Source organism: Amblyomma americanum, chromosome 9 (genome assembly GCF_052857255.1).
Source record: "Amblyomma americanum isolate KBUSLIRL-KWMA chromosome 9, ASM5285725v1, whole genome shotgun sequence".
Lineage (NCBI taxonomy): Eukaryota > Metazoa > Arthropoda > Arachnida > Ixodida > Ixodidae > Amblyomma > Amblyomma americanum.
The window spans coordinates 102715787-102736488 of NC_135505.1; the positions used below are offsets into that span (position 1 = coordinate 102715787).

The window sequence follows — 20702 nt, forward strand, 5'->3', positions numbered from 1 at the left end:
GGCGAAACAAGCCACCAGCTCCTCTTTCTGTTCTATTCCTCGAGTGTCTCTGTCTTTTTTTGTTTTAGTGCTTGTATTTTGTTGGTTGGTATCTTGCTTTTGTTTGCTTGAGAAACCTGTTTGTCTGATCGTGTCATGTGACCGCGCATGTTTTTTTAATAGTGCTTTCAGCACCGTTTTCTTTTTCAATCTCTACTGTTGTAACTTTTGTTTCGCTCTTCAGAAGCAACAAACTTTTATTGGCGCAAGCCTTGCGCCTGCGCTGGCTTAAAATAGCGTGTGCATAAACAAAGTAACGCAAGCTGAAATCAGAAGACAGGAGCTTCGCTGTGTGCAGGAAGGAAACTTGGATGCCGAGTTCACCGTCACAAGCTAGAATGAATGGAACATTCGAAAGCGCTACTTTCCTGTCATCTTCAGGTGGAGTTCCATTTCGAAATACACTATCATGGTTGCACTTATGAAAGCTAAGGACTACATATGATTTTTTTGTGAGCAGGCCTCAAACACAATTTGATCTCGCCGTTGTCCCGGCTTGCTAAACTTTCATCATCAATGTTAGACATTAGTTGAGAATTGACAGCAACATCAACATTTAGATTCATAGGGGCGACTTTCAGAAAAGTTCTGCAGCTCGAACAAACGAGAGTAAAATATGAAGGTACGGAAGCAGTGGCCCTGACTCTATACTTATATAATGTGCATAAGGTGAAATCCGCACCAAAAATGTCAGCGCCAAAATATTAGGCACGGAAGAATGCGTAAATGGGGTTACAGCCTAAGCAATGGCGGAAAAACGCGAAGTTCAGAAGTTACTGCATGCGGCAATAGAAAGCAGTCATTCTTTTATGCAGCATTCATGACGGCCGGATTTGTCGAACAGGGTTATCCTTAACGGGCCGCTTGTTAAGGGGAAGGCTCTTTAAATAGGCTTGAGTCTGCGTGTGTGCGTTGCTGTGTGTGTGTTCGCTCGTCTGAGATCACGTACAATTTCATGATTTCTCGGAAACAAACGGCAGCTGGGAGTTAACGTTACCCCACCGCCTTCTTGTTCGATAAAAACTCGAAAATTGGTTTTGAGAAAAAGGAAGTCCCAATGACTTTCTCATTTTTCGCTGAATATCTCAGCCAAGCCGTGGGTCAATGGAGAAATGGGCTAATGAATGAAAGACGAGTGAAAGAAGCAAGTATTAGAGGACTCCGGATAAATTTCGACCAACTGTCTTATTTAGCGTGCGCGGACATCGCACAGCAAAAGTAAATTCTCACTACACCTCCTTCTAAACGTCATCGCCGTGGCCGGGTTTGAAATGATAATAATAATTGGTTTTTGGGGAAAGGAAATGGCGCAGTATCTGTCTCATATATCTTTGGACACCTGAACCGCGCCGTAAGGGAAGGGATAAAGGAGGGAGTGCAAGAAAGGAAGAATAGGTGCCGTAGTGGAGGGCTCCGGAATAATTTCGACCGCCTGGGGATCTTTAACGTGCACTGACATCGCACAGCACACGGGCGCCTTAGCGTTTTTCCTCCATAAAAACGCAGCCGCCGCGGTCGGGTTCGAACCCGGGAACTTCGGATCAGTAGTCGAGCGCCCTAACCACTGAGCCACCGCGGCGGGGAGGGGTTTGAAATGAATATTGGTTTTTTGGGAAAGAAAAAGGCGCACTGTCTGTCTCACATCTCGGCAAACACCTGAACCACTCCATTAAGGGAAGGCATAAAAGAGGAAGTGAAAGAAGAAAGGAAGAAAGAGGTGCCATAGTGGAGGGTTCCGGAATATTTTCAACCACCTGGGAATCTTTAACGTGCACTGAAATCGCACAGCATACGGGCGCCTTTTGTAATTGTATTGTAGCGAAAGCTACATTACGGTAGCATTTCGAGCCTTCAGCGTGGTGGCTCCAACCTGTGGCTGTACCGCCACCCTGTGACTGAGCCGCCACGCTGTCACGGTGTCACGAGGTTGGTCACGTGGTGCGAAGAAGCTGCCTGCGGCACGGCGCCTTTGTTGATCACGTGGTTCGTCACGTGGTTGATCACGTGATTAAGTTCCACTCGGCCAGCTGTAGCTATCGCGTCACTCCAGGTTTTACCAGAGCTAAACCACCGCCAATTTTTGTAAATTGGTTGTTGGCGAAATGAAATAGTGCAGTGTCGGTCTCACATCTCGGCAAACACTTGAACAGCACCGTAAGGGAAGGGATAAAGGAGGGAGTCAAAGAAGAAAGCAAGAAAGAGGTGCCGTAGTGGAGGGCTCTGGAATAATTTCAACCACCTGGGGATCTTTAACGTGCACTGACATCTCACAGCCTACGGGCGCCTTTTGCGACTGTAAATTGTAAATTGGTTGTTGCGGAAAGGAAATGGCGCAGTGTCTGTCTCACACTTCGGCTAACACCTGAGCCGCGCCGTTAATGGAAGGGATACAGGAGGGTCCGAAAGAAGGAAAGAAGAAAGGGGTGCGGCAGTAGAGGGCTCCGGAATTATTTGGACTACCTGGGGATCTTTAACGTGCCCTGACATCGTAAAGCACACGGCGGCCTTTGCGTTTCACCTCCATCGAAACGCGGCCGCCGCGGCCGGGCTCGTACTCGGGTACCCCAGATCAGTAGCCGAGTGCCCTAACCACTGAGCCATTGAGCCCATATTTCGAGGCTCAGTAGCCGAGCGCCGTGTGAGCGGTCTTTTTTCGTTATTTTAACTCAAACTAAAGACTGAATATCGCAATTGAGACCGTGTGTGTAGGGCTCCAGGCGCAATTAAAGCATTGTTTAAATCTGCAGTTTTCGGTACAGCAAATAAAGTGCAGATCATACGATCAAGCAATTTTCATTCATTTCAAAAACAATATATATATATATTCTAAAATCATTGCAGACAAAGTATTACACACCATATTTTTTACACAATTAGCATACTGTCCGTGCCAGAAATGTCGACAGAATCTTGTAGGATCGTTTGGTGTAAAAGTTTGCTGTACTAGCTTACAGCGTAAAATTGAATTGCGTAATATAATTTCGATACAGTGTAGTGGCATTAACATTAAGAAACGTTAAATTTAATTTCTGTAGATGTGTACGGCTACGCAACTTGGCGATCGAATGATTTTGAATTGTACTCATGACGCCTTGCATTAACAAGGTGAACTGCGAGGCTGGGTGGAAGATGATGTTTGTGGTGAAAAAACCTCTTAAACAGGAGGAGACACAAGACAGTTCCCTCGTTCACCTAAGTCCTGTATAAGTCCCATTTTTCTTTAAAAAGCTGCTTTGTGGGCTTTAAATTATGTCCACTTAATTTCGACATGCAAGACTAACTATAATTTCCCAGTTTCAAGTGCGCATAATATTTTAATTTTTACCTTCCGTTTCTTTTCCTTTACACGTAACAGCAATGAAGAGAACAACGTTTCATTATTGTATCACATTTGGAATTTCAACGCTGTATTTTTACCACCTGCATAATTTTAGTTTTGGCACACTTTCAGTTGCATTTGTGCAAAAACACATCATGTTATTAGTTACCCCTACCATGGAGCTGAAAATAGCCTGATACCCGTTTATTGATAAGTACCATTAAGTTTTCCTACGCAGGGTAAATATTCGCGAGAACCTTTGGAAACTAAAGAACGCGGTTTTAGCGCCGCGCTGCAATGTATGCCCAGTCTTTCTCTAAGGCACGTGTCTTTTCAGAGCCATACCGTCCATAGCGCTCACGCTTGCACGGTTTCTAAGTACGACGGAAGGTAAGACGTATAAAGAGTGAATACCACCACTCTCTATGGCAAAAATGCAGTTCCTAATCATGTCATCTTTGTGAATATTTTCTCGTGATTTGCTTTCAAAAATACCCTCACAACATTTGAGGTAAAACTAATTTTCTCCAGAAGCCCTCCTCGACTCGTCAATTGAAGCGCACTTTCCTAAGACCTTGCCTCGGTACATTGCTCGTCAGTGCCAAGGAATATATATAAAAGAAGAAATTCTTGATAAATATACTTTCGTTTCCCCTTCGTTGTAGCCAGAACTCAAGAGCGGCCTTTCAGATAGAGGAAATCACGGTGATCAGGGCGGCAAAGTCCTCTTTGAATGGCAGCCCGTTCCCTAAGACCACCATGTTTCCGCCTCCATTCTTTGGTCATTAGCCTAGAAAATGCTGGTGCCTTACTTTTTCGCCCGCTCACAGGTGGAACTCAAATTTCCTCTTTTTATCCTATGTATCGTAATTCATATTCTTCTTCAGACCACACAACACAGTAGATAGGTGCCCATCTCCTTAATGTTCCCAGAGCGGTGCCAGCGAAGCGTGAACTCCGAGATCTCCAGCAAATCCTGGTGCCTTACATTTAGTTTTTTTTTGTCAGAACAAATGACAGCACTCTAGTAAATTGCGACTTCGTTGCGTAACTAGAGCATTGTAATCTTACGATTTCGGATTTCGCATCTACTGCCTTCTCGCTACAAACGAATCTTGCATTTCTCTGGAAGCGAAAGTTGAGCAAGGCTTCTGCTCCCTTCCCAAGCTTCAAGACAGCCCGCTTGTGGTCTTTGCTATACTCCTGGTTCTCTTGAGGTATTCAATGTCGTGTCCTGAGTTCTACAGATATGCAGCGTGGAAAACATCGGCTATATATTGTGATAGAAGTACCAGCATTAAAAATGGCAGTACCTTGTAATAATGCTGTACAATTATAAAAATTTAACATTTTTGTCACTTCAGTAACTCTGCGGGAAGCCTGAGAGGCCGACATAAGCGTTGCACAGGCTGAAATAAGCGTGGTGCTTCTTATCAAGGTGGCATTTACAAGTTTTCATGCCAGCACAAGGGCTCAATTACTATAGCCACTTAATGACTGAATTCAAGACCGCCTAGTTGCTCAGAAGATGCCTGTAATGAAGCTCATGCACCTTCCTTGTATGTTTGAAAAAGGCTGAAGATCAGCTCCGCTCTTTACAAATTTATAATGCGTTCGTCTGCCATCTATGCCTCGCCGTCGGAAAGTCTTTTATACCTGACGCGGCATGCCCAACTTGGTAAGTGACACTATTTATAAGCAACGGCCACAATCTGCGTATACTTGAAGGATGCTATTCAACTCACTTGGGAGATTCTCTGAGGGCTGAGCAAAGTTCATTTATTCATTTCGAATGCAAATAATGCAGCGATAACTTTTGACTTGTCATACTGAGACGGTAAGTGCAATGCATGGCGTGCCATACAGCATTCAAGATCTTTCTTTCCTGTCCGACTTGATTTACAACGTCCACTTCATCTTGCAGCAGCTTTATTTCTAATTTAAAGCAAGGCTTTTGCCGGTAAGGCACAGAGAATATAGGCACTGACTTCCGAATAGCCTTGTACAGGATGAGTCGCATGTGGCATAATTAAAGGGAACATCAGAAATGATTAGAACAGCTCTTGACACGGAGAACATCTGGTATAACAGCAAACAAAGAGCGCGGCTTGAGGCTGCTTTATTCGTGCTCTCAGCGTCCTTTGTTCTGTTTCGTGGTGAAACCTACTTTTCCTCGCGTCAAAGGCAGGTTTACCTACTTCTCGTGTTGCCTCCAAGCCGACATCTGCTTTTCAGCAGCACAACTACAAAGGTGGGTAGATTGTTCTGCATCTTTAAAGGATCAGCGCGCTGTACTTAAGCACTGGAACAGGGAAATGAAGATCGATGCCACGCTTTAACTAACATACATGGCAAAAATGATTGCCTTTGTCACGCCAGAATCAATCACGAACACTTGAGACAAATAGATCATAATCGTCTGTCGTTTAATGAAAGCTTTATTAATTCCTTGGGAATGAAGTTTTGGATTGAATGGCCATGCACTAATCCATGCTCCAGCTCTAGACGTTCACTTATTTACCTCATTTCTGGTTTATTTTGCTTCCAGTTGTTGTTTCTAGTTACTGTCAGCGGCCATAACTGTGACGAGCAACATGCAAGAATCTGATTTTAGTTTCCAGTACATTGTAGGAGTAATAACAATGTTTTTATATTTTACAACTTCCATGCTGCCAGTAATGAACTGGCCCGATGATTAGCGCATAATGCTTTCATCGATCACAAACAGAAAAAAGTAACTGTAGCATTGCTACACAAGAACATTGTGATAGTAAGCTTGAAGCTCGACCGACGATTTCACGCTAAATTAGGACATAGTTGTTGCGCCCATCACAAAACTAAATTTTTTTGACGCAATTTCTTCGTACCAAATTGAAAAATAGTGCTGAAAACAGGATGAAAGCCTCTATTTTCCACGTCTGCCATTTGCTTTTTACTGGCTTGTGTAACATGTCCAACCATATATGAAAAGAAAAGCGATACCAGCTGGATTGAAAACATCTCTGAGCAAGCAGTTGTCCCTACCTCTCACACTAACCTCGCCTCCTGAGTTCCGTGTATTCGGCACTTGGCTCTACGCTTTCTTGTAGACAGGCAAGTCATGCTTTAAAGACTTTGAAGTTCCACAAGTGCCGGATAGAGAAAATTTTCACTGACGCATTTTTTTGCGCGGCTGTTACCAGGTGTCGCACGGTAATAAACGTTGGTGTTACCATTGGAATTTACAATGTTTCGCACACCAGACTAATCATCTTTGGACGTCAGAACTTTTCGGCACGCGCTCTAACCATTTTGCTAGTCCGGTTTAAGAGCAAGTACAAACACCAGACCACCATTTTCAACATGTTTGCGAAGCATCTCACCGCACGATACAATTTTTTTACTCTTACAAGTAGAAACTACGATGTTTTTGCTAGTGTAGTCGGAAAGGTGACACCAGTTAGTGGTGTCCAGGATATCTCAGGTTTTGAGGGCCGATTTCTTAAGTTGTTTAGTGTAATACGCGTTAAGCGTCGTAAAATCTAAGAAAAAAACTGTGCCAGCCGATTGCGCTAGTTCGTAATGTGCACGCTAGTTGCATCTGTGGTCCCGGAAAAGCGATCGTCGCTTTCGGCAAAATAGAAAACATGGACCTGCCCTTCGCGTGATCAAGCAGCAACGGGCACCAGCTATGGATGCAGCGCTCGTTAAGCATTCCATTAAGGCGCCCGTATGCCGGGAGTTTAAATTGGGTGTACACGTCGCCTTCGTCACGCACAGATTAGTTAGAGGTCAAAATACGGTGGGGACGGCTACGTGACAACCGATAGCCCCCTTTTTTTTTTCGCCTACGTTATTTAAACTCTAATTGCACTTGCCATTGTATGAATAATTAAAGTTAGAAGGGAGTATTAAAAAGCGCGTGCTGCAAGCAGCAATTATTTTTGTTATCAGATCATATATACTATATTACCGCCCTATATGAAGGCTGGGATAGTTTTGGTAGTGTTAGCGGGAGCACATTCACAGCACCAAAATAATTCCTTCCTTCCATTACAAATATCACAAACACGGCTCTCCTGAAGTTAACACAAAATGTCCCCTACTGTGCATGCTCTTGTTCAGTCCATGACGTCACAATAAGCGAAAAGCGGGAGCCCGTAGGATGGGTGATAAAAACTCACCTGAAAAGAAACTGCCCTTCATTCGTCAAACGGTAGCGACGCGCATCCTGTGGCAAGCTTGAAGATAATGCCCGTCGAAAGATGCTGTGTCTCGCTTCCTCGCTCTGACGTGCGTCACGTATCCAGCGGCACAGACAACGATCACGTGTTCACATCACTACTACACGACGAACAGCGTTTTTTTTTTTTTTTTTCACTGCTTTTCATTCCACGGACTGTCTCAATTGTCTACCGTGGCTTCACCGCATTACCAGTTTGTAAGGCGGGCGAGTCGCTACACGACAGCGCCAGCAAGAGCGCGCTGCGTGCGCGCCACGAGCCCCTTCGGCTCCGGGTTAATTTTGGAACGGGAACACGCGCTCTATCAACTTGGGAAACGAGCGGACACTGGCGCCCCCTGGAGAAGGGAGAGGAAAGTCACGTCGGATTAAACGGAAGGGAAAAACGGGTTCTGTCTGCCGATCTCTCTCCACTCTCCTCTTCCCGTCTGCAGTTGGGAAGGATTCCCGTGGCACGGCATCGCGTCAGCTCGGTTGCTGATAGCTGCATGAAAATAGTTCTTTTTTGCCTTTTTTTTAGAAAGCTGCTGCCTATTGCTAAGGAGCTGAAGGCTCCTTGCAGAAGTTTCAAGATAACTGTCCTTGTTGTTGCTGCTTGTAAATCAAAGGAACCAAGGATTACGTTCCAATCGAAGCTCTCAGGCCTTTCATGGAAACAAGAGAAGGATGAACTACAAAGATCAAAGAACCAATCGTGTTTCAGAAAACTACGAGTAGTAGAAGCGCGCCAGCAAAAAAAAAAAGAACAGGTATAAAATAATTGTTTTGTGGCACCAGAGAAAGAAATATGGCCATAGATTAACTAAACTCAGAGAGCCTCTTCAGGGATGGCAGGGCTTTAAAATAAAAGAAACGTAGAATTTATAAAGTTTTATAAAACACTAAACTTGGTATATCTAAGGCCTTTTTAGATATATCGCGAAAAATTTTCCCCCAAAACAGCACAGTTAAGAAACAAATATGAACCTAAAGCCTCTAACCAAGGAGGACTAAATTATGTTTTACGGAGCTTTCAGTCACAACGGAAAACAAAGCTTCAAAGAGAAGAAAACGTAACTCATTAATTAAAAGGTTTCTTTGTTCACTGAACTTAGTCGCCAGAAAAAGGCTTGTTTGGAATGCAAGTGATTGGCTATTCATTTATTTTCGAATTCATGTACGGTGGCCGAAAAGGCAAAGAAATAAATAGTTTCGATTGTGGATTACGCTTACCGTCCTGCCTGCTGGCAGAAAGTTACGCTCACTGGGAAGCCTTCCAAATGGATGTCGTGCCGCAGCAAAGTCTTGTACTTAATCCTGTGTGACCCTTGGCAAGTGCCGTTGCTCGACTATAGACAGCGCTATCTCCTAGTTTTCTCTTGCTTGCAGTATACCGTCTTCTCACATCAGTCCTCCCTGTTTTTATTTTTTTTTTCAAATTTGCAACATATTTGAAATTTATGTCGACAAAGTGTTACGTAAAAGTATTTAAAGCTAGTTCTTCCAAAGAACACTGAGGTGAATGTAAACCTCATATTATAACACGAGGTAGCCGTAATCGCATAGAGCTTACTTGTGCCATAAAGGGCACTTTCATAAATTATAGAAGGCTAGAAGATAATGTACAAAGATGCTCAACATCGTGCGTTTTCACAAGCAAAAACTGCGATGAAATCCAAATGCTCTTTCTTCACTGATGCCAGAGGAAAGGTTACAACCCCGTTCACATACAGACATTGAGTACGCATTCATTTCGAGTGGTCACGAAACGATAATAAATTGAGCTGTGGAGATATGTTCGGTGTGAATATTTCAGCAATATGCTTGTGCTAATTAGGGACTTCAATAACTCGCAACAGGGATTTCTATAGTGAATACCACGTTTTGATTGCTAATGCGCAGTGGGATCTAGGCACTACACGAAAGTCCGTGTCGAGAAACAGCATTAGCGAAGTAGTGCTGCATTTTTTTCTCGTTATAACGATGGAACGAAAAATTATATGCCTGTTCTGGTGTTGAGGAACTCACAATTTCAGACTGGGGTGCTCACGGCAATAAAGTGTACTCCGGAGAAACTTCCTCATACTTGTATTCCTGAAAAACAAAAGTGCTGCAGATCGGGTTACAGTACGGCAAAGGATTCCCGCAGCTAGCGAACGCACAGTATAACGCACCTTAGTTTAAAAGAACTTTAAGGAACAAGGATCCTACTGCGTAGAGAACTCGTGCGTTGCTATTCTAAGCTGGAGGTTCCTCCGTACCCCATAAGTGCGGCAGCATGGATTACACAACCGCAGAAGGGGCAGTTTAGACAGCCACCCCACAGGAATAACGTTATCTCGATAGTCGCAGGCTGAGCTTGTGACCTATACAGCTCACGTCGTTATGCCCTCTTCCGCCCCCGCCCCTCCCGCCCCTCTTCATCAGTCCCCTTTACTTTATAACATTTCCCCAAAAGAAATGAAAACCTACCATAACAAACTTTAGAAACCTGCTAATCAGTAGCTTTGAAAATAAGTGAAAACCTGCCCGCGATCAACGATTATGCTAAATGTTAGACAAAGTAGTTGCGTTGTGAGAAGGAAGTGATGAGGTTGTGGATCTGGCGGAAAATCTTCAAGCGCCGACCAATCGTTAAAAAGGATGACGTTTCGGCCTTGTGAGACTTGTGCACTTTCTGACATAACTGTGAGAAAGTGCAACGCCGCATGCAGAAAGTTAACGACTATCTCAGCCCTGTGCTACTCTATATTTTTGTCCGTGCACTATCGCGCTGCTTCGCAGAGCGTGCTTGTTGTTTGTTGTACTCACCGCTGTCGCCGCAATAATCGGTTTCCTTCACAACCGATGCAGACCGGTGCTGAGATTACGGCACGCCGCAGCAATAGGTCGCGGACAACAGACGGAACCCGTCGGGCCGAACGGCTGCGTATCACCCATTGATTTGCTGTCGCGTGACTTCGAACCAGCTACGTTGGCCACGCTCACCCCGATTTGCAATTTCCTCTCCTTGCTAGCACTCGTGCATGACCGCTGATTCGCCGGCGAAAGAGAAACGTAATAATAGATTTCCGTCATAATATAGCTCTCGCAATGTGTCATCCAATACGTCAGCGCCAGAGAGCACTGCGCACACAAATTGCGCCGAGAGATGGCTGCAAGCAAATTCACCGTGCAGAGGTGGAGTAGATACAAGGACGACATAGTAATTTCCGCCGAGGTTGGCGCCACCCTGACAGCGCGGGAATGTAGTTACAAGCGCGCGGCCTGAAGCGACCAGGGTTGGGCGGGGGCAGGCTGGCGGGTTTTCTCTACTGCATCGTATTGCAGCCTTCAACATAGGGCGCACAAAACTGCCCGCTGATTCGCAAAAAATTATCGATAAGGCGCCTTGACCACGAAACGTATGAACGAAATTTACCCGCCCTTCCATTCGCCATTGCGACTTGGATGTTTAAATTAGCACGGGCCATCGCAGTGGCCCGCATAATGGCGGTGCGACTGTTCTGCAAGGTTTCCGCTTGAATAGTCCTACAAAAAGAGAGGAATATTAAATCACCAGGGGCGGGGAAGAGTCGGCCGGAGAAATAGTACAGGTGGCACCAATGCCATGACGTTGAACGCTACTAAAGAGTTGCAAGAACTGTTTCAACCGCGTCTGAGGCTAGAACAGCAGGCCTGGGAAGCAGTGTAGGTATCCGACAACAGTCACACGCAAAGGACCAGTCGTTTGTCTGAGTGTAGTTTTCGTTCGTTCATCTGCCGTTAACTCTTCGGAGTGACGATGGCTCTCGGAATACTACAGTGAGAGGCACGTGCCGAACAAGGATACATTTACCGGCTGGTTGAGTGAGCAAAAAGACGGATGAGAAAGAGTATAGCAAGTATTGAAGAGGGTCTCCTGAGGATCACGATGTTGTATCTTTATAACTTGTTTTTAGTATGCTTTTAAATTCTCGACAGCACCCTTCTGGTGCGGTTTTCGTTGCATCTAAAGTGACACCACAGTGGTCTTATTTAAAGGTTTTTTTTTATTTCAAGAAAATGATCCATTTGCATTCCTGTTTTTTAAGGCCTCAAATGGCAACCATATCGTCTTATGGTAGTCAGAAGGCATTAGTAAATGTTTTCTTCAGACCCAGACGTATTCTCTTCCTTAGGCGTGAGTAGTAGCACTGCACAAAGTAAAATCAGAAAAACGTTTGATGAAATAATGAAATGACGAAGATGTATCCGTCACACTTACGAGTAACAGAACAGTTGAAATTCATTTAAACACCAAATTATTATTAATAACGATTCCCTATTTTTCTCGTAATATTTAGAGCCCAGTATTCACAAAAATACCGTTAATCAATCTTTGCACCTTTTGTAAGCTATTGTGAACAAGCTAATTTGCTTCCAATTAATATCGAGGTGTCAAACCGATTAGTGCACACAAACTCATTGATTGAGTCGGGGCGCTCAGTAATTTCTTCAATACATAAAAGCATACATCAGCAATACAAGCAGGTCCTGGATTCTACAGGACGGATGGCTTCAATGTGCGGCAAACATAGAAAAAAAACTCTTCGCAAGTTTCACATTTGCGCACGCTGTTACCTTACACAATCTATGAGGAATTTTTCTGGGCGTTGCTTCATCAAAGGAGCTTTCTTGTACAGGGTTTCTTCATGACCTTCTGCCTTCCAGCCTTCAATTACTTTTTATGCTGCAGAACTGAAAGATGTTGTAAATAATGAAAATTTTAATATTGAATTTTACCAATAGCAAAACATTTTATACTGTCCACTAGAAGAATGCACATCTGCCACTGGCGTACTAGTGTCTGTATTGCTTGTTTGTCGACTGAGGTCGACGGATAGTCCTGACCGAGCTCACAGCTCGAACATGGCACCATCCGATTTCTGACCCTTAAATAAAGGTGAAAGGGCATGTGATGGATGCACAGCTCACCTCCGAGAAAAAGTCACCAGCGTGGGGCAACGCTGGCATCGTCAAATGCCGCCATTATCCTTGGCGATGGCTTCCACAGAATGGTGCCCACGGTGAAAGCTGCACCAATATGCTTCTTGTAAACATTACGAAGATGACAGCGTGCGCCAGTCACCGTGCTATCGCATATGTCACTCGCCAATTAAAATATTCAACAGCATTTAGTCTCACGGCATGAGCTATGGTTTACTGTGTAGAACTGCCGGCGCTTGTCTTGTTCCAATAAAGTTCTCCTCCTCCTCTGCTGCTGCCGCATGGATTGATAAGTGCCCTTTCGAGCCACAGGAAAATTAGAAAATCCGTATCGACCAAGGTAGAAGGTTAGCTTCAAGCATCTGAAACAAGGGTTTAAATGTTTAGGGTTTATGGGTGCTCAACGTCCCAAAGTGACTCTGACTATGAGAGACGCCGTAGTGAAGGGCTCCGGAAATTTCGACCCCCTGGGGTTCTTTAATGTGCACTGACATCGCACAGTGCACGGGCCTCTGGAATTTCGCCTCCATCGAAATTCGACCGCCGCGGCTGGCACCGAACCCGCATCTTTCGGCTCAGCAGCCGAGCACCGTAGCCACTGAGCCACTGCGGCGGCCTAGGAGTTAAGGGGTTAGAGTGGCTGTGGCCACGTAATTTTCTTTTGTTTTGTTGGCGCGTTATGATTTGTTTCGTGAAAGTATTTCCAGTTGATGGACAAAAACAAAATATGCAACCGAAACAAGAATGTTGGTACGGTGCTGGTGCCCGCCGAGGTGCCTCAGTGGTTAGGGAGCTCGGCTAGTGATCCGGAGTTCTCGGGTTCGAACCCGACCGCAGCGGCAACGTTTCGATGGAGGCGAAACGCAAAGGCGCACGTGTGCTGTGCGATGTCAGTGCACGTTAAAGATCCCCTGGTGGTCGAAATTATTCCGGAGCCCTCCACTACAGCACCTCTTTCTTCCTTGCTTCTCTCAGCCCCTCCCCTATGCCTTCCCTTACGGTGCGGTTCATGTGTCCGGCGAGATGTGAGACGGATACTGCGCCATTTCCTTTCCCACAAAACCAATTCGCAATTTTTACAGAGCTGCTCTCTGTTCTACGGCGCCAAATACTCACGAAGAAAGTATATCAGGCACAGCGCTGCAGGAAGTCTACTGTACTATGTGCCATATGCCATGCGTTGTTTGTTGAAAGTATACTTACCCTGAGCTTATTGCGGACATCGAAAATGCGCCTTACGTTGAAGCGGTTACGGGGCCAAGGGGCACATAATGCTGGCCTTTCAATGCTATCCTTCGAAAGTTAATTTTCATGACCGCATAGTTGTTCATCGTCATAGATCTTACAAAATATCTCCCTTTCTTCTGCGCAGCTTTTTTCGCTTTTTTTTTCTAACTTGAGTAAAAAGCAAAAACAAAACAGAAAGGCGATATGTTGAATTTTCCTCCACTGACACCACAAGTAATATGTCCTGAAATTTTGCCTTCGTTTTCTTCATCCTTCCGCAGCAGCGCCTCGCATGCGCTCATTCCTCACAGATAGGGTCTCCAAACTACTTTCGGCCCACGGAGAGACTCAACCCCCTCAATGGCGCCCGGCCTTCGCCACGCAGCCACCGAACTGCCTTGTCTCGCTCAGGCAACGCGTGGGAGTTCTTATGGATGACTCCCTGCGATTCCTATGTGGCCATGTAATCCGGGCTGTGTGTGCTTTTAGTTCGCTGATTCCCACGCGCCGCATTTGAAACCGTAACCCGAGCGCTGTCAGTTCTCCGCGGCAGGCGCTTGGCTGCTCCAACCTAGTGGAGACAAGTTAGAATGAGATCGTCGATGGAGAGGTCTCCTCATTCCTGTGTAGGCATCACATATCAATCGCGAATATGGTATCAGCCTGAATTACTGGCAGCATAACGACAAATTTATTGAGCTAGTGTTCGCCAAAGCTCGCAAAGGACACTACTGCTATAAAATGTCTTTGTGAGCGATTGGCTGTTCTCGGCGGTAGCGGTGAAGCATAGTTCTGTTTCTTGCGTAACCATTTTCAGCGAGAAGCCAGCATGTTCCAAAACCAAAAAAAATATAAACGTTGCAGCCGAACGAACTCGAAGTCATTGCTGAATGATAACTCATCAGCCTTCAAAGCATGGTTAGCTGTAATAATAAATTCCAAATATAAGCTGCAGCGTTGGTCCTAGCGCTCTGTTTTATTTTTCGCTGTATCCCGTGAAGGAAGCACCTTTCACAATCACATTCCTGCCATAGTTGCAACCACAGTTCACCGCGATTCTTTCTACACCTTTTCCTATTTGCATGGTAGCGCATTTGTATATTTTTATCTGTATATGCTTTGTGTGTTTTGTGTTTTGTTAAAATTTCAGTAATATCTGTCATCCTAGGCATTCATATACATTTGTACTTTTGTATTTGTCTGCAATCACGGCGAATGTTCTGTCATGATTGTTGCATATTTCCGTGATATGTTTTCTATAAGTGTTAATGCAAAACTGCTATTTCTGCCTCAGGCCTGACATTATTTAGTACAGCGATGTTCGGTTTCATTTATTCTATTTATATAACTTTTGGTACTCGTCATCACGGCAAGTCAATAATCCGGCCTTTTGGCAGAAAACACTGCAGGCTCCTGCCTTAGCGCCAAAACGTAGAGCGATTTAAGCAGGATCAACCAGCGGCACTTCTGACAATCACTGAAAAGTGGCGGCATACACATTCGAGCTCGCGCCTCGGACATGTACTCCAAGAAAAAAGAATGAAGGCGCTCCTTATTATTTGCCGTACGCTTCCTGTACGCGGAGGTTTCCTTGTGACAGCAGCTGCTCTTTTGTCACGAGTCCAACGACTCACGGCGTTCCGCTGGGCCCGTTCTTGCAGGAACGTTAGGCAAATGGATCGATGCCGGCGGCCGCCTCAGGTCGCTAGCGTATCTCTCTCAGCCGGGCTGTTTGCCGCCACTCTTGGTACGCATGGTTGGGGGAACATCCTTCCTTCCATCTCACCTTCCATACCTCCATTCCCACTTAACCATCTTTTAACAAAGTTACTCTAGTCCATTCTCGCTTCCTCTCCCGAGAATACTTCCCAAACCCATTCTTCATGTCAACTTTTTGTGTGTTTCTTTTGTTCACCTTTCCAGAGAGGTTGTTCCTTCCCTTCTTTAGGCACCTTATCTTCCAGCGACACTGGAAAGCGGTTTCCTGTCCTCAGCGTGGTACTCGTTGTGTTTTCTGGTTAAGTAAAATGCAGCACATGATACGTTTTGTTAGGTATATTTATATACCTCTTTAGGCGCTCCTTCCTCAAAGTTCTGCTATTTTGTTATGGTCACCGCCTTCCATTTTTATTAGCTTTTAGACGTTGTTTTTTTAAGAGTTCGTAGGAGCTCTTAACTGAAGGCTCATACATTCTGAGGCTTCGCAATAAGCAGCTCTCGCAGTTATGTTTTAGTTTGCACGCGCCTTTAATATACTATGTCAACCGCCAGCTCACCGGTGTGGAGCACTGTTATCATTTCTATCCAGGCCGCATTCTGGTAAGGGAATAATTTATTCTTCTTTACGTCGCGGTTAGAAATTACTCGTGGCAGGTAAATGAATACATGCCGCTTTCAAGTGCACTCTCACTTAATAGCTCTTTATTTGCATCTTTTGCGTACTATCTTCAGACGTAGTAAAAGTTACGAAATTTATCTAGCTGTGATTGCGCTCATGGGTGTAGGAATTTGGGACGGCATGTACTTCAATTCAACTTAGAAAGTCTAGCACAGATGACGTGATTGATGACTAATTTAGCTGAACCGTAGTGAGTTAACGAGTTAATGTTTTTTTTTTGTTTTGGGGCCGTCTTTGTATGATTGCTAATTAATAATAATAATTGGTTTTTGGGGAAAGGAAATGGCGCAGTATCTGTCTCATATATCGTTGGACACCTGAACCGCGCCGTAAAGGAAGGGATAAGGAGGGAGTGAAGGAAGAAAGGAAGAAAGATGTGCCGTAGTGTAGGGCTCCGGAATAGTTTCGCTACACTTTACATTCCTCGCAAAGAAGGCAGTGATCACAGTGCATGGCAACTGACCTTCTGTCATCAGAGCAATAAAGTGCAAAGATCAACACAACCTTCCAACGTTCGGCATACGTGTAACTTCTGCTGGAAATAGGTCAAGCCTTTTATGCTACGGAAACTAGTGAACCAATAAAATTTGAGCAGAACAGTAAAAAAAAAAGCACATGGGTAGTAACAGCGGTCGATGATCGGTTGGTTAACGTGCGTCCGCCCCCCCCCCCCCCCTTCTCTTCAGCCCTTTTCTTTTTTCCTGGAAGTGCATTCAATCTTCCACACTGCTTTACCAATTTGTGAGATAACGTATGTTAGGATGCACACAATGTAAATGTAAACGATATTTCTTTGCGTTAGTTTTGTGTGGCCTAAACGAAAGACTGAGGCCTGTATTTTTGTTTTGCTAACTGCAGCTCGCAACGACGGCCGAGTTGTGATCATTAATTACGATATTTTGTTCCGTATGCATCAAGTTCATAAGGCTTGTGTCACTTCTGAAGTTTTGCGGTATGCATTACAGGCACGAACCCTTTTCGAAGCAAGAGTATGCTCCTTACGCCTGAGGCTAGATAAAGATAGATTAAAAAGCACTTGAGCTCATGCACTGCAATGTTATCCTTGCGCAGTAGAAAAAGCTATCGCGCTGAGACGGCATCTTCCGCTCTTTAAGGTGGGACGTTGGTTGTGATTCCGGCGTAGAATCAGATTCGAACTCTGAAACAAAAGAAAAGGGCATTTGTTGATGTTAACGGTAATGACACTATACTCAAAGCAAGAATTAAAAAAAATTCAACCCCGTTTTCTACGCGTGTATAATGACAGGTACCCTGGTCACCGCTAATACTACGAATATGACAAAATGCTCAGAAAGTAGAATTTGGGAGATTTGTCAAATTGGAGAGATAAACGGGATCTGACCATATTTTACAAATCTCTATAGACTCCCACAGATTACTCTAACAGTTCAGAATCAGTCTGTTTTACCGCAACGACTAAATCGCTCTGGCACCAGAATGCATTTTCTTCGAAAATGTTTTGGAGTAATCAACTAATACACGCGCATTTTTTATTCATAGTTCAGCTGACCGCAATGGTGGCCACGCTGCTTATACTTCTCTCTATGTGTAATAAACTTATATTGAATTATTCATTTTCGCATTTATTTAACAAAAGAAAGCAATATCTTGTCTGCTAGGACAATTTGAAGTTTGCTGCTTGTATTTGCGAGGCGAAAAAACAGATGCGTGCAAAAAAATAATGCAGCACTAGAACAATGAATTCCCTTTTCTCGCGTTCTTAACTGCTTGCCGGAAAGCCGGCGCTCATTAGCGCAAAGAAAGCGCGTACGCCGAAGCTCGCATGTTTGTTTTTGTTCATGATCATTAACATCCTACGAGCATAGCAACATTGTGTCTTTTTCCTGTTGCTTATGTTCGGCTGCAGCCCGTCAAACAATCCACAGCCCATTAGTCCTAGCTTCAGAGTTCCTTTCACCGTCCTTAACGAAGAGAACAATCTTTAGGTTCGGCTTTTTTGCCCCTACTAATGCCCGCTAATGATGATTCAATTACACTCTTCCACGATACCGTTAAGAACTCTGGGGTCCTGCTGCCATCTCAATCACGAAACTATTGTTCTCAGAAGCTTCCCTCAAAGGACTCTACACTTCAAGAGTGACCTTTATTTGCCGAGGAGAATTCCTGACTCCACTCGAATTCTCGTCTCGATCTCCTCACTCTCGATTATTCACCAAGGTTGTTTGTCACTGATAAAAAAAATTCTTCCTACCTGTGGCTGGGAATGAGCATGTTGCTATTTTTGTGATCTGTTTTGCTGCGCGCCATTTTTTCTGTCATAATTTGTTTTCACTTTTTCGACCTGCCAACTTTAATAGGGCAAAAAAAATCCCTTTCGTTTCGTATTTCATTCTTTTATTTCCTGAAAGTCTTATATTCGAAGCCTGTCTGCCCGTCCTCAATTATTTTTCGGGCAGCATTAAGTTTTCCAGAGTTTGCTGGCTTCGGCTTCCGTGCAAGGTTTCATTCACTTGAAAACTGAAAATTGGTTTTTGGGGAAAGGAAATGGCGCTGTATCTGTCACATCTCGGCTGACTCCCGAACATCGCCGTAATGGAAGGGATAAAGGAGGGACTAAGAAAAGAAAAGAAGGAAGAGGTAGCGTAGTGGAGGGCTGCGGAATAATTTCGACCCCCTGGGGATCTTTAACACCCGCCGCGGTGGCTATGGCGCTCGGCTAATAATAATAATTGGTTTTTGGGGGAAAGGAAATGGCGCAGTATCTGTCTCATATATCTTTGGACACCTGAACCACGCCGTAAGGGAAGGGATAAAGGAGGGAGTGAAAGAAGAAAGGAAGAATAGGTGCCGTAGTGGAGGGCTCCGGAATAATTTCGACCACCTGGGGATCTTTAACGTGCACTGACATCGCACAGCACACGGGCGCCTTAGCGTTTTTCCTCCATAAAAACGCAGCCGCCGCGGTCGGGTTCGAACCCGGGAACTCCGGATCAGTAGTCCAGCGCCCTAACCACTGAGCCACCGCGGCGGGGCTCGGCTGCTGATCCGGAGTTCCCGGGTACGAACCCGACCACGGCGGCTGAGTTTTTATGAAGGAAAAACGCTAAGGCGCCCGTGTGTTTTGCGATGTCAGCGAAAGTTAAAGATCCCCAGGTAGTCGAAATTATTCCGGAGCCCTCCACTACGGCACCTTTTCTTGCTTTCTTCTTTCACACCCTCCTTTATTCCTTCCCTAACGGCGCGATTCAAATGTCGCCGATATATGAGACAGATACTGCGCCATTTCCTTTCCCCAAAACCGTTTATTATTATTATTATTATTATTATTATTATTATTATTATTATTATTATTATTATTATTATTATTATTATTATTATTATTATTATTATTATTATTATTATTATTATTATTATCTTTAACGAGCACTGACATCGCACAGCACACGGGCGCCTTGGCGTTTCGCCTACATCAAAACGCAGCCGCCGCGGTCGGGTTGAAACCCGAGTACTCCGGATCAGTAGACGAGCGCCCCAACCACTGAGCCACCGCGGTGGGTGCATTCACTCGTGTTTTTCATGTTGAGGATACGTCACGGGTTTTACGACCAGTGTGGGAAAACTTGTATGGGAACCTAAGGCCCCGGTCATTTAGAGTAAAACGACCGCTGAATGAAAACCTACTTAGCGATTCTTCGTTTGCCGCTCTCGAGATAAAACAGTGGTAGTGATAGGCATACCAGCGCACACAACCCGCGAGTAGCCACCGCCAAGTGGTACTCATAAGCGGCGCGTTCAGAAAACAGCCTTTTCCCCAGACTACACGGCCTTAATGAACCAGATTCCTCCGAACTTCCTCATTAGCCACGAGGACAACGCAGAAGTTTCTGGCCTCGAAAAACTGCAGGAACCATATGTATCACTGTGTATATAAATGTACAGCTATATAAAGAAATCATTGTAATTGGGCTTCAAAGATTTTTTGTAGAACGTATGCGTGCCAGTGAAACTTTTGGAACAAGTTCTATGAATATAAAGCGTGAAGTTACTTCAAGGGACGCAGTTTCTCACGCTTTGGGGCTTAGTGGAAAAAAAACACCATCACACACGTAGCTCTTGATTCATTTGCTGACGGCGTAGAAGCAGGTACCACTTCTCTAACTTTATTGATATTTCTAACATCTTAATTGGAGTCTTTGCAGACGAGATGACATTTTAATGCAGGGGTGTGGTAAACTACGTAGCTTCGACTCGGGAGTGAAACAATTAGAAAAATAAGTAACGACCGGCTACAGATCTCTAATTGCAACCAGGTGCCTAAGTGTAATAGTTAAAAAGTTAATTATTTTACATTAGTTCACCAGCTTACTAGTTAAAATTACTCACGGGTTTTCTGGTGTGCGCCAACGCTCGCATGACCATGCCGCGAAAGCTATGTTTTTAGCTCACGAATCCTATTTTTAAATTACTTAGTCTTCCCTGTAACACCTTATATTGCGCCCACTACATCCAATGGCATAAGCGAGCATTTTCGCAATTACACTTGTACTGCTGCTGCAAATACCTGCTAC

General features: G+C 44.6%; 1 non-coding gene across 1 annotated transcript; it reads right to left on the reverse strand.

Moving 5' to 3' along the window:
• Positions 1-19090: 19090 nt before the first annotated feature.
• Positions 19091-19162, reverse strand: TRNAS-ACU (transfer RNA serine (anticodon ACU)). Its single transcript has one exon. It is a non-coding gene; the product is annotated as a tRNA-Ser (tRNA).
• Positions 19163-20702: the final 1540 nt, after the last annotated feature.